The sequence below is a fragment of the Dermacentor silvarum genome, chromosome 6 (assembly GCF_013339745.2).
Source record: "Dermacentor silvarum isolate Dsil-2018 chromosome 6, BIME_Dsil_1.4, whole genome shotgun sequence".
NCBI lineage: Eukaryota > Metazoa > Arthropoda > Arachnida > Ixodida > Ixodidae > Dermacentor > Dermacentor silvarum.
The window spans coordinates 86,164,568-86,178,877 of record NC_051159.1 but is presented as its reverse complement, the minus strand read 5'-3'; positions in this window follow the sequence as shown (position 1 = coordinate 86,178,877).

Below are 14,310 nucleotides of genomic sequence, written 5' to 3'. Positions count from 1 at the left end.
GGAAGCTGCAGACATATCGGTGAAACCTCGCCCCGAGATCGAGTCGGCTGATCTTGTCCAATATGGCCATGTGCTTCACAGTGTCGAAGGCGCTCTTGAGGTCTAGCCCGAGCAAGGCGCGTACGTGAGTGCTCGGAGCGTTCACTACCTGTTCTTTGATTTGCAGCATGGCATCCTGCGTTTAAGAATTTTAATCCTGATTTTAAGAACGCGTTCTTAAATGATCCCTAAACAACTGGATTTTATAACGAAAATAATAACGATCTTAAGAACGCGTTCTAGTGCGTACAAGGAGTTGTCTAGGGATCATTCGAGAACGCGTTCTTAAATTCTTTATTTATATCGCCATTAAATGTTTGTGCAAGCCACCGCAGGGCAAGTTTAGGTCAATAATGACACTTAAAAATCTGTAATGCATTACGTATGGTATAGATATGCTGTCAATTATATTCTGATATCGGTAAACGCAAGCGTAGTCGCCAATTGCAGACCGGGCAGGCGCAAAAAATGAACTGGCCGACACTGCACGTTGCAGTCCTGCACGAAGTTGTGGTCGTGAAACACCTGAAGTCCGCATGCAGATATTGCCAGCGGAAAGGCTCATTCTGACGATTTTTGGTATTTTTTCAGTAAGTGCAATGAGGGTTATATTGAAAAGCGTGGGACTGAGTAAGCCTTCTTGAGGAACACCACGGCCGACTTGATGGCAACTGATCTACCAACCCGTCATCGCATAAACATGCTACGGCCTATAAGGTAGTTCGTGATCCATTGAAACATTCTGCTTCCAATGCCTAGCTTCTCAAGTGCATCGATAATGAAGTCACGTAACACATTCTCATATGCGCCTTTGACGTCCAGAAAGAGTGCTCCTGACAACGCCGACGCTTATTTTTCTGTTCGACGGTGGAAACTAAGTCAATCACGCTATCAGGTCCGGGGAGGATGTTCGTTTTCTAAATACTGTCATCATGTCTTGGTATAGGTCACACTTCTCAAGAAACCATTCAATTCTCTCCAACACCGTTCTCTGCACGATACAGCTTGCAAGAGCAATGTGTACGTAGGATACCCATTTAGCTTGCAAGAGTAATGTGTACGTACGATTATATGGCATGGGCGACTTCTCAGGCTTCAGAAGCGCCACGATGCTACTGGTTTTCCACTTGTCTGGCAGGGTACCTGGGTGCCACGATGCGGTAAACAGAGAGAGGACTTTGCGCGCTTCTTCTCCAGAAAAGCTGAGCGCGGTGTATGTAATGCCGTCTGGTCCGGATGCTAATTAACGTCTAGAAGCCGCAAGTGTGGAGTCTAGTTTTTGCATCGCGAATATCATATCGAGGCGGTCATCGAAGGCTGGTGGTAGTTATCGTTCAAGGGATGTCAGTGGACCAGAAGTTATTAGCACTTACGCTTTTGTCTTTTGCCTTCCTGGACTTTGAAAGTAGAGTATACTTCCGAAACAATAGTTGTGTAATGTGCAATTTCCGAAACCATCACCTGGGCAATGAGAGACGACATAGAAACACAAGACAGCCATCATAGTTTACTTCTGATTCTTAATACCTACTTTATCCCACGTATTGCAACCTTAAATATCCAGTGTACAATGCATATGTCACATGTACCTGATAGTAAAACAATTTGACAATCTGCGGAGTTATGTAGTCTCCTTTTAGTTGTGTAGTCCACAGCGAGTTTCTCAGCAATATTTAGCAATCTCTGTCACCATAACTTTGCAAGATTATGAACCATTTCGGGCCGTCATCGTCGACATCATCACCAGCCTCCTTTACGCCCACTTCAGGCCGAAGGTCACTATCTCAGAACTCCAGTTATGCCTGTCTTATAGTAGATGGCTCCATCTTATGCCTGCGAATTTTAGAATTTCATCACACCATACGTTTCTCTGTCGTCCTCGTCTGCGCTTACCTCCTCAAGTGCCCCTACTCGGTCAGTTGAGGTTGGTAAAAAGAAAGGAACAGACAGACAGACAAATAACTTTATTGGTGGTCCTGAGGAACCGCTTTAGGGTACCTCCCTTTTCAGGGAGTCCCTGTAGCCGTCACGGGCCGCACCCACGTCGGGGTCGGAAGATCGTGGTCCTCCGCCCTGTCGCAGGCACTCCGGACAGCCCGTAGTTGCTCTGAGAGGTCGCCGCTCTTAAGGGCTGCCTCCCAGTCCGTTAGAGTGGTAAGCGATGAGCTGCGTAACGCAGGGCATTGCCAGAGCTTATGAGATAAAGAGCAGTACGCCTCCCCACAGTCTGGACAGTGGGGTTCTGCAGTAGGCGCGAAGTGACTGAATTGGCCCCTGGAGGGGAACGACCTCGTTTGGAGCATGCGAAAGGCCGACGATTGTGGTCTAGTGAGTTTAGGATGGGGTAGCGGAAAGGCCCGCCGAGCAAGTTGATAATGTGCCAAGATTTCATGGAAGGTGAGGAGCGAATCCCTGTACAGTCCTAGGTCGCCGCCCGTGAGTCTACCGGAACCACCGCGGTGTGTTATACCTCGCGCACAGTCATGGGCTAACTCATTGGCGTTAACAACCTCAGAGTGCACATTGATTCCCATATGGTCCGGCGACCATTTGATGATATGAAAACCAGCAGCCCCCTCGGTGCCGAGGATGGCCGCCGCCTCCTTTGAGATCGAGCCGGAGGCGAACGCTCGGGCTGCAGACCTAGAGTCTGTAAGGATATGGGGAGGTAGAGCGTCCTTATAGCTACAGCAACCTGCTCTGCTACTGTTGCAGAAACCTTCCGCACGGATGCTGAATTAATGAGAGTGCCACTGGAATCAACCGAAACTACGACATAGTGATCAGAGCGCCCGTACTGGGCGGCATCAATGAAACATGCAAGATTCAGAGTGGCCGCAGCCACTTTTAATAGGGAACGAGCCCGGGCTATCCGGCGCCCTACATTGTATTGAGGGTGGACGTTGCGTGGCAGGGGATCTACCTTGAACGTATCTCGGATCATGGGTGATAGGGTCGCGTTGCGCTCCGTGATTTCCTAGTGACCGCATCCAACGGATTCTAGGATGCGTCTCCCCGCTCGCGATGATGAGAGTCGTGATTAGAGTTTGGGCCACTAGTTGGGCCTCGATCACCTCTGACAGGGTATTGTGCATGCCTAGTTGCATGAGACGCTCGGTACTGGTAGTGAGTGGTAAACCAAGCACGCGCTTGATGCTTTTGCGCATGAGGGCGTCAATTTTGGCCTCTTCCCGTTTAGACCAGCGCAACGCGGAAGCTACCTAGTTAACGTGGCTCATAAGAAACGCGTGGTAGAGTCTGAGAAGATTGCTTTCAATTAAACCCCCCCCACCCCCGGCGGTTCGAGACCCTGAGGATAAGCCTAAACATGTTCTCCGTCTTGGTGGTAATGCGGGCTATAGTCGGTGAGTTGCCCCTGAGCGATTCCAGCAGGAGTCTGAGGACCCGGATGGTATCCACTCTGGGGATTTGTTCTCCGTCCCTCGTATAGAGGGCTGTGGGAACTTGATCTAAGGGTGTGGAGCCCCTAACCCCCCGTCGATTGGACCTATACAATAGAAGTTCAGACTTGGTTGGTGAGAGACTCAGGCCCGTGTCTAGTAGGAAGTGTTCTGTGATGTCGAGCGCCTCTTGGAGCGCGCTCTCAACTGCAGCGTCAGACCCTCCCATGCACCACAAGGCAATATCATCCGCGTAGAGGGCGTGACCCGTTCCTCTTACTGTGGCCAGTCTTTCCGAGAGGCCCTTCATGGAGATATTAAACAGTAGGGGAGAGATGACCGCCCCTTGCGGAGTGCCTCTCGCTCCCAATGTAAATTCCTTAGATTTAACCTGCCCTATTTTTACAGTGGCTTTGAGATCCCTGAGGAAGGAGCTAACATACGCATTGAATCGTGGCCTCAGGCCCAGGTCTGAGATCGCGTCTAGCACGAACCGGTGCGAGATTATATCAAAAGCCTTGGACAAGTCTAGAGCCATGATGCCCCTAAAGTCTCTAGTGTCATCATCAAGGATTTGCCTCTTTATAAGTAGCATCACGTCCTGTGTGAAGAGTGCCGGCGAAAGCCGACCATGTTGTGAGGGAATAACTCATTAGTTTCTATGTGCTTAGATATACGGTTGTGAATGGCATGTTCGGCCACCTTGCCTATGCAGGACGTGAGCGAGAAGGGCCGCATGTTCTCCGGCGCAAGAGGTTTGCCTGGTTTCGGGAGGAGCACCACTGAGACTGTCTTCGAAGAGTCGGGGACGAGGCCCGTTTCCCAGGTTTTATTGACTTCCTCGGTGAGCAACGCTACTGAATGTCCGTCCAAGTTTCGGAGGAGCTTATTGGAGTCTGGGCCCCGTGCATAGCGACCGTTGAGCGTTTGGAGCACCTCCCAGATTTCATATTCTGTGAAGGAGGCGTCGAGCTCCCCCACTGGAAAACATTTTGCGCAATAAAACATTGAGGTCACACTTTCAGAAAGCTAGACGAATCCTTTTCCAACAATCTAATAAGTTTAGCGCATAGGCACTCACTACGGTGAGGAAGCCCGTCATAATTGTACATGCAATATTTTGTCGGGCCTCCTGACTGCTAAACTGAGGTGGTCCTTTTTAATTCGATCGCATGGTATGTGCACCGAGCTGTGCTAGTAAGTAGATGGGGGGCCCTATATCACTGGGGCGCTCAGTAAAAACGTAACAACGCTTCATTATTCATTGGTATGGGGCTGCTGAAACGCCACCTACTTAAGGCCATGCGCCACCCTCCCCATGGTAGAGCATGGGTCAATGGGTCGCTTCCCTCCCCTTGGCAGGAGCTCTCCCTGCCACGCGTGGTGGTGAAGCATAGGACAAAAGAACAGGTACAGCGAATGCCAAACGAGAAAAAAAAATATGCAGCAACCTTTGAAACAAAATTTACACAACGAGATTTCAACCCATGACTGCACAATCACGACGGCTTTTCCACGGAGCCATGAAACCAGACGGAAAAGTTCGCGATTACAAAGGTTCTGCATGGGCTACTCTTACCCTTCAAATAATTTTATGGCTATAGTGAAGGGCCCCCTCACTGTAGTCAGTTCCTTGCGCATAAGCCTTTCATTACCGAAGGAACTCTTGCGGTGCGATTCCATATCCCAGCACACAGAAAGAATAGAAATCGTGTTGCGAGTCAGGGGTGTACGCAGGCTGTTTACGCATCTACCTAAAGCGCACCATCAGGAACCAGCGGGACACTAGAGACCGGCTGTAAAACAAGCCGACCCTAGCTCAGGCACAGATTATTATCTCATCATCGTTTGCGTATTTCTATTCGCCATTTTTATTTTCGCTGCTATTGGGTGTAACATGGCCAAACAAACGGAAAGGGTGAAACGGGAGGAGAGGAGAGTTGTTAGTAATACGGGTAGACGCGCGTGTGGGTTGTTGGAGAAGGTCGTGGCGCAAATGTGTGTAATCTTGCTTGTTCTTTGGCATTCATTTTCTTGTGCTCTCAGTCTCTCGCATTCACTCTAGGCAAGCGTCCCGTGTACGGTGAGGGACATCAGCACTAGAAATGCAGGGTGCATCAGAATAGTTTTGGTTATACTCCGGAAGGAGGTGGGGATATAAGAAGCTCGTATCCATGGTCATCTTTCATCCCAGGAGAATGGTGTCATCGTTACTATTTCCTACTTCTACTTGCCCGTTTTGCGTTGTTGTACTTCACCTACCCATCTTGTTATTTGTCGAGGTTTCTTGTACGTTCCCCTCTGCTCTGGAGTGGGAGTTTTTGGTAGGTCGGGAACTCGGGGCTTCCTTATGACTTACTTGGGTTAGGAATAACGAAACGCAAAGAGAAATAAAAAAAAAGCTTCGTGGGGCCTTTGTCTCATGCGAACGTAATATGTAGTCTCAGATGACACGCTGTCTCATGACCGTCTCTCATCGTCAGCACTAATGCTACATGGAAGCCGAAGTACAAGACACAAGACTCTCCATGGAATGCTACTCTTGGCACTTATAGCCGTATACATGTAACTTGACATGGCGGTTGTGTGGTGCACTGAGCACGGTGCAAGCAGAAAAATTGACGAGGAGGTCAGTCAGGTCACGAACGCGAGCAAAATCGCAAATAAGCACGTGTGCGGGAAACTGTTTACTGTCTAGCCTCTGCAAATAACGCAGCCTCTTTTTTTGGTGATACGTGCAGCGCGTTACACTCTTGTTTCTTGCGCAGCACTTCCGGTTTTCCTCCTGAGACGAGAGGGGACAACAAGTGTACTAAAGGATGTAACTGCTGAGATTATCTCAGTTAAATAACTGCGAAACATGGCCAGATATTCAGACCTAAATTATATTGAAATGAGTATAGAGCAGTGGTTTGCATAGCGTTAAAATAAGAAATCCAGTTGGGTAGTGTTCAATAAAATAAGGTGGATTGTTGGAGTATAAATACGATATAAGAATTGTAGCTTCTTTTCATAAATACAAGTTCACATTCGACTTCAAGTATAAATTGAAACAGTGATTTCGGCTTATTTAGACATATTGTAAACATATTGTGGCAACTATTGATTAATAAAGAAGGACATCTTTTTCATACGTTATCTACATACACTGTGCCCCAATACGAAAGGAAACACGTATCCTGCGTTCAAGCTGCCATTTCTGCAAAAATTTAAGGTATAGCCTCACTAACTGATGCTTGCTAGGTAGTTCTCAAATACAGAGTAAAAAAAAAAGAATGAAGGGCCAATAACAAAAAAAGAAACTGTCGAAATGGGGCGGAGTCTAATTACTGCGACAATTGGGTTCTATATCATTGTCAAATTTCTTATTGAAAAAAAAAGCGGTTGTATGTTCTTTATTAAACATTTGTTTGCTCGAGAGCACGCTTGCCCGAAGAGAGCGGAGTGCATGCGTACTCTGCGACTTGGACAATTAAAGGAAACAAGGCAGTTAGGTGTTTGTGTAACAGTCGCACGCTTACAGACCTTCTATTTACGGGTGGCGAGTTTGTTAATTTGCATACCGCCGGCCACATGCTTCAATCGGGATGAAGCGCGAGGGCAATCAGAGAGATAGAGAGACGGGATAGGTGGGAGAGCGGAAGAGGCGGGAGTGCGGTAATCAGCAAAGTTAGCAATAATCGGAAATCCCCAAAATACGCTTCATCGATGAGTTATTGAAAGGTACTCACACCGCTCCCCTTCCTTCCTTTGCAGTGGGGTGCTTTAAAGGGAAGCAGGCGTTGGTTACTGCTGTCTCGCCTAGTATACGAGGACTTAGGTGACTTAGCATGTGCAACTGCACATGTGACACTAGGCATGGGAACGTTCAGGGCCGATTCCTCAGAATGCGTATGTGTCATTAGCTTTAGGCGCCCAAATAGACAAACAGTACCATAAGCAAGTAGTTAGAATGTCTGCAACAGGACAGAGAAGAAGTTGGCAAGAAAAACAGCCGAACGTGGGAAAGGAAGTTCAGTGAACCAGAGCGGCCACTGAACCAGGAGCGTTCTGCAACAGAGAAGTCAAAAAAGAGAACTCAAGTGAAGACATATCAGTAAACCTCGCTGAAAGCTTCGTTTATAATCGATTGCATCATATGCGTGGGATATGATATATTTTTTTCAGTTGTCATTTTCTCAGGCCAAGGGTTGGCGCGACCCTGGTATTGCCTTTCAGTAAACCTCGATTAAAGCTTCGTTTATAATCGATCACAACATATGCGTGGAATGTGATATATTTTTTAAGTTGTCCTTTTCTCAGGCTAGGGCTTGGCGTGACCCTGATAGACATTACATCCTTCCATTCTTGCTCTGCGTCTGCACTTTCGGAAAACCAAAAGCTTAGTAATATTGAAGTTGCATTGGTTTGTTCTGCGCAATCCAAAATATAGCATCGCAACGTCGGAGATCAACTGAAAATCCCGGGTAAAGACAAGCTCTAAAACAAAACCTATCGGTAACGTATGTGCAGTCTTTCTTTATAGCAGTAGCGCTGGTCTGAGTTATCGCAGTAAAACTACTTGGTGGTGTGGCAGCGTGAGGGGGTGTTTGCATGTGCCATTTCAGACTGCATCTCCGTGCAGGAGAGTATAATCGTCTTCGAGAGTTTGGACTGAAATGGCAGACATGAACATCGCGTTCGTGCACGCAAAGCGCCCATCCGGCATATTTGCCGACCTCGCGTATATCTGGAGCTTTGGGGCGTCGAATATCTCGTCTAACGTTCTCGGCACGCCGAATACGAGCTCGGCAACGTTAGCCAATACCAAATACAGTGCCCAGGTTAGAGTAGGTAGTCAACGCAGGTGGTGGTCGATGCGTGAGTCCTGACGGCATTCGAGGTTAGTGCTGAAAGCATACGCAGAAGTGGTAGCCGTCAGTTAAGGAACAAGCTGACAGATTCGCAGATTTTCAGATCGAATGTCTGCACACTGGCACACTTCCCGCACCGCATGCCTACAGTGACTTGGCAAAACACTTTATTTTCTTAAGGATGCTTTACTTTATTGATTTTTCAGCTATCTCTCCCGCCTATATACAGGGTGTCCCAACTATCATGCACAAAAATTTAAAAATAGGCAAACGCGCTGTAGCTGGACAGAAACAGGGTAATGTTGTTTGGGCGTCGCTTGGAGATGCTCAGATTGTTTTTTTTTTGCATTCCTGACAAATGACATAATTAGTCTAAATAATTAATAAACTTTTCAAATATCATAATTAGATTAAAAGTGTCAATGAGAAAATTGTAGAGCAACTTGAAAACTCGCAATCAAGCTTTATGTTGCTCACCACGTGCTACATAAAAGTGTTTTTCCGAGCGTGAAAGAACCCACGAATACACGCAATATTGCCGCACGACTTGCCGCTTGAGGCAATTTGCGTGTATTCGTGGGGTATTTATGTATTCTCATTTTTCCTATTCCGCCATGTACCAAGGGATGGAGTAACGTGGTTCACTGTTGGATACCACGCGCATGTGCACAACACTCGCTCATTATCCTGTCGTACAACTCTGCCTGCCTATCAGTTTGGTGTTTAAAAGGTAGGAGGCGAACGCACAGCATTTTGATTTGTCTTTGTCAACTCACAAGTGCACAATTATTTATTAATTTTGTTATCACATGCTCCCAAAGGCTTCAGTGCCTACCAAAGAGGCGAACAATGTAAAGGCGAATGAAAGCGTGTGCTTGAAAATGAATCTTTTCTCCTGTCACTCGTCGAAAATTGTTAAAAATTTGACTTCGGGAGCTCTTACGCAGGCTTGTATTAATATTTTTTTTCTGTTTTATTTGAAAATTGCAGTCAGTTTCTTGAATTTAGTATTCGTAGTAATGCGATTTATCCTGCAGCACTTGAAGATATCATTTTTATTTGGTTTTTAGTGTAGTGAATACACAAATTTTTTGTTATGAGCGCGGCAATTTAACGTTCGCTGCTCCTGATATAACACCTTCCTACTATGCGTATTGCATTCTTCATTTATATAATGCATGACTTTTTAATATTTTTATAATTTTTTTCTATCGGACTTTGTTTATTTTTCTGTTTTCCTATGATATTTCTTAGGAATTGGCGTTTAGTTTTCTGTTTTGTATAGCTGGCCCTTCTGTGGCCTATTTTCTCAGCATCTCATCAATAAAGAACAGAAGTCCAGATGATGTACCTGTTACTATACTTCGTGATATGGCCGTAATCCTTGGTGACTGGAAGGTTCCTGTACCTCCGTCAGCGGTTCAAATTTGGTGTTCATATGGGAATAACCAAATGCACAGCTTCTTTTGTAACTGTTTTGCAATTGTGGTTTTCTAAGAGTTCTATTTGCATGTGATAATGAAGCTTCATTGCTTGGGCATATGGTGAAAAGAGTTGCTAAATGTTTTTATGAATAGGTTGGATACAAGGAAAGCTTACGTACCTGTCGCGTTTGCGCAGTGGCTAACACATTATACTGTTCAGCACGCTATCGTGGGTAGGAATTTACGCCAAGAGGCCGCTTTATGATGAGTGCAGGACAAAAAAAGCGATGGTGGAACGCGATGTGTAATAAGTAAACTAAATAACTTTTACAAAATCCAAATCAACAAAATTATTACGGAGCTTTCAAAGAACTCAGTTATCATAGCTCCTCAATTTCGTTCAGGCGTTAGCCTTAATCAACCAATTAATCAGTCAAACCTACCCGTCAATCAATCTATAAAATTGTCAGTTCAGGTGGTTTTTCACTGACGACATTACGAATGTGATTTAAAAAAGAAATCTTCTTTTCTACTTTGCTTTCTGAACTACGTGTTTTTAGTGTTTTCCTGACGACAAAACTGTTGGCATAAGGCAAGGTACAACATCTGACTTCTAAGGTTGCGCACAAGCTGCATAAGCATAGCTTCTTATGGAATCATTGACTTTTCCAGAATCGCAAAGAAGGACCATAAAAATGAACCTCCCCGCACTCGACATAGTAAAGTTCACACTGCAAATATTTACCTGAAGTCGCACACTATAAACATACAAATGAAAGCTTCTGAAAGATGAACGCGGGTGCAAATACGCCTCGCTGCTGCATTCATATTGCATTTGGGCTTAATCTTCATGCTTGATTCAAATCAAACAATTCTGCTTCAACACATTTTGTAAGAAAAATAAAAAAGCTCCAAAAATACTAAGGTCACAGAATACTCTGTCTCTCCTTCCTTTTCTTTTCCTGTGTGCCATTTTCCAATCATGAAAAATTAATGCGGATATCTGGCTTTTACAATATTTTGAGAATGCCAAGGATTCTTTTGATTATTTAGAAAATGCGTGGACTCGTCGTCATGATATCCTGAGTTTACTGTCAGAAATTCAGAAAAGCCGTTGAATATAACCGTACATTGCCACAGAACATTGGCATTGCGTATTTATTTAGTGGTAAAGACACTTTAATGGAAGTTGTAGCACACGTTTCTGAAACAGGAACGTTATAAACGTCGCTTTGTGGTAGCATCTTGAATGGTTCGTGCGAGAAAGCAGCGATGATATTTTCCCAACACCACACACATGAGAGAAAATGCCGCCAGTTCCACGAAGTGAAACCTGTCGAAACAGCGGAGCTGTGGTCCTTCTGTTTCTGGTATTATCGCGTATGTTTCTTTTTTTCGCTGTGGTAGTCTTTGTTTTAGACCGAAGGAACGACCACATCCCCGTGTTCCGACAGATCTCACTTCGTGCAGCTGGCTACATTTTATTAGTCAGACATGATCATCAAGGTAGGGCAGAAAACGCTTTTATTCACCGTTTAATCCCTCCCATTGCTTGGGTTTTCGCAGGTGTCACGTCGCGTGTTTTTTTTTTTTTTTTTTTTTTGCTCTTTGCAAGCGCGGCCTTATAATTGCTAAGGTAGACGGTCAGTGGACGCCGCTCAAGCCGAGCGGCGTCCATCGTGCGAAGAGCGTGCGGCGCAAACACCTGCTACTTTACCCCGGCGCCTCTCCTCTTCCTCCTCCACGGTGCGCGCTCCGATTGGTCGGCGTCTCTCCTCCCGGTGAGTGAGAGGAGAGGAGCTCTCGCTGCACACGTGACCTCTCCGGCTCTGCTCCTGCGGGATGGCACCGTCATCGACGGCGCACGTTCGACTAAGAACACCAAATTTACCAGCTGGTAAAAACGTGGTAGCTCTGAGATCTTATTTCAAGCGCGCAGGCATGCACTAAATCGCTGTTCAACGGATAGCTAGATACGCTGCATGCCTTAGCGCTTGCAGCGTGCTTAGTTACACATTCAAATGTTATGAAAATTTTGAATGGTTTTCTGCGAACTTCTTGTCGCCTTCGGTCGAACTTTCGTAAATTTGTGATTGAATATGCTGATTGTTGGAAAGGTAGGACGACACGCCAGCAAGCGACAGGTCCTAACCGCATGTACGCATTTCTACGTATTAAAATGCCTATAACCTGTTCTTGCACATATGCTTCCTCTCTGCACGGTAGCATTGTGTGTGTTGCTCGCCAGCACTCAGGCTTTCTTCATCGCCTTCATGAATTCACTTCTATACACATGTCGGGCACTTTATCAACAGCTCAGCTCAGATGGAAACAACTAAGATGCGAACTCTGATAAAAGTGCTCGGTACGCAAGCACTAAAACCAAGCCACGGTCAAGTATCCTGCTTGTAGCGTACGTTATAAATGTTTGGAAACCTGTGGCCCTTCTTTCAATGCCCGCCAGAGTAATTGCAATGAATGATACACTTATTTTAGTGTAGTAGAAATTCGTTTATTCTACCCGTCTTAATTATTGTTGTACAAACTCAAAATTGATTACGCTTTTCTCCGTCACATCTTACTTGCCCTAGCTGTTGGCATTCTGTCATGGGAAAGTGGTAGAATGCGCCAGTTGGTAGTTCGGTTGTTTGCAGCGGTGTACACTTCTGCAACCATTTTCAGAAGTCATAAGTGAAGCTAGTGCCTTTAAATATCAGTACTGCGGAGATAATTAAGAATGAGTGTCGCATGGCACGTGATTTGCTGGATTTTTTGCGAGCGTGCTTTCAATAATGGTTTAGATGCTACGTTGAGGACATTTTTTATAACATGTAGTTTGAGCTGCAGCCTTGTCGGACATCAAAATTGCAAAAGCGGCAAATTAAGAGAGCGGCCTTATTGCCAAGAAACGCAGACGACAGCAATAATTTGAAGGGAATGGCAGGCGGATGTTTGCCGACTGCGTGTCCCAACTCTAGCATGTGTGTGTGTATGTGCGTTTTACATATACCAGCAATTTTTCTTTGCGGCCGATGATTCACCTCTGCCTCTTCATCTAGGCCGCATGTAGCTGTGTCCACTATTTGTAGAAGAAATTTCAGAGTGAGATGGGATAAATAATGTAGTTCGAGTAATTACATCGATAACTTGCAAATGCTCCAATTACAGAATGTAAACAAATCAGGGCTCAAGACGTATGTGTTGAACTGCGAATACAGGGGCTAGCAGTAATTTTAACATGCCAATCCGGAATATTTATTTGTTGATTTCAGCTTATTTTATTATACACAGGTAGCAATATAGTTGCCAACTACACCTCAATAATGAATGAATGATTTAATAAATACATAAAAAATTGAATAGCAAAAATAATGAAGTGTCACTAAATAATTAATCCAACGATGTACGTAATCCGTCTGGCACTTAAACCGTTTTATTGGTGCTGAGCTAGTAGAAAGCCACCAAGTGGAATGCAAAGCTCCGAAGCTAATGCCACACATTAACAGGTATAATATCAAGAACTTTGGCTAAGATGCGTTATTACCTCTAACTAGTTTATTCCGCACGCGGATTGTTGGCTTAAGAACTAATGTTAAAAGTTGCGTAAAAAAAATTAAGGACCCTCTGACACACCTGCTACGCCTTATTTTGTACGAATTTGTTCCTTCCCTTTCCTTATGCATATTTAAAGACCCGCTTTGTTTTGCCAGAAGTATTTTCATGTTGTCGGACTCCATGACAAAATGCTAATAACGCAGAGAAGAATGAGCACTCGAAACGTGGCACTACTTAAGATTGACTTCACATGTACCTGTCCTCGTGTTGGTTTTGCGCATTTAATTTCCTACAAAAATTACAAGACGCAACTCTGGCGCCAGTGTAAACACGAGCTGAAAGCATAAAAAAAATTCGGCGGCCCTTCCACTCCGTGAAGATGGTTAGCCAGCGAAGCTGAAACGTGCGGCCCCGGTGTTTATCACTCTGTTAATCCCGAGGGTTCTATAAAGTATTTCTCAGTTATGAGGTCACAGATACGTTCGGCTGCGACGGAGAGAACGAGCTCGCTGACTGGTATGCGCGCAGTCCGCCGTTGTCGCTTTCGTTCCATGTCTCGAGTTTGCTCGGTTGCATGGTTAGCCGCATTCGCCAGCCCATTTACTCTTGCGACTCTTCGAAATTAAATTCCTTCAAATTTAAATCTGTCCGTTGGCTCATACCCAGTAAACACTGCCTCCCCATCACGAAGACCGAAGAGAAGTGAAATTATACGCTGGAATGATGAGCGGAAACGCAGCGAGCTCATGAAGAAGACGACGACGACGAACGCGGGAGCAGTGGCACAAGCGCGTGCCCAGCACGAGCACGAGCGCAACCCGAGGGGCCCCACCGAGCCAGCTGCGTAATAAGACGACGACGCTCGAGAAAGTGCTGATGATGATAGTTTTCTGCACACAGGCAATTTCACCTAGCCATATACAATTAATCTATAAACTTCGCTTTAGTCATTCAACCAGCATGGGAATGATGATTAGCACACGGACTTGCCCAAACTTCGTCCGTACGACTTCAAAGGACTTTCTGACATTTCAAGTT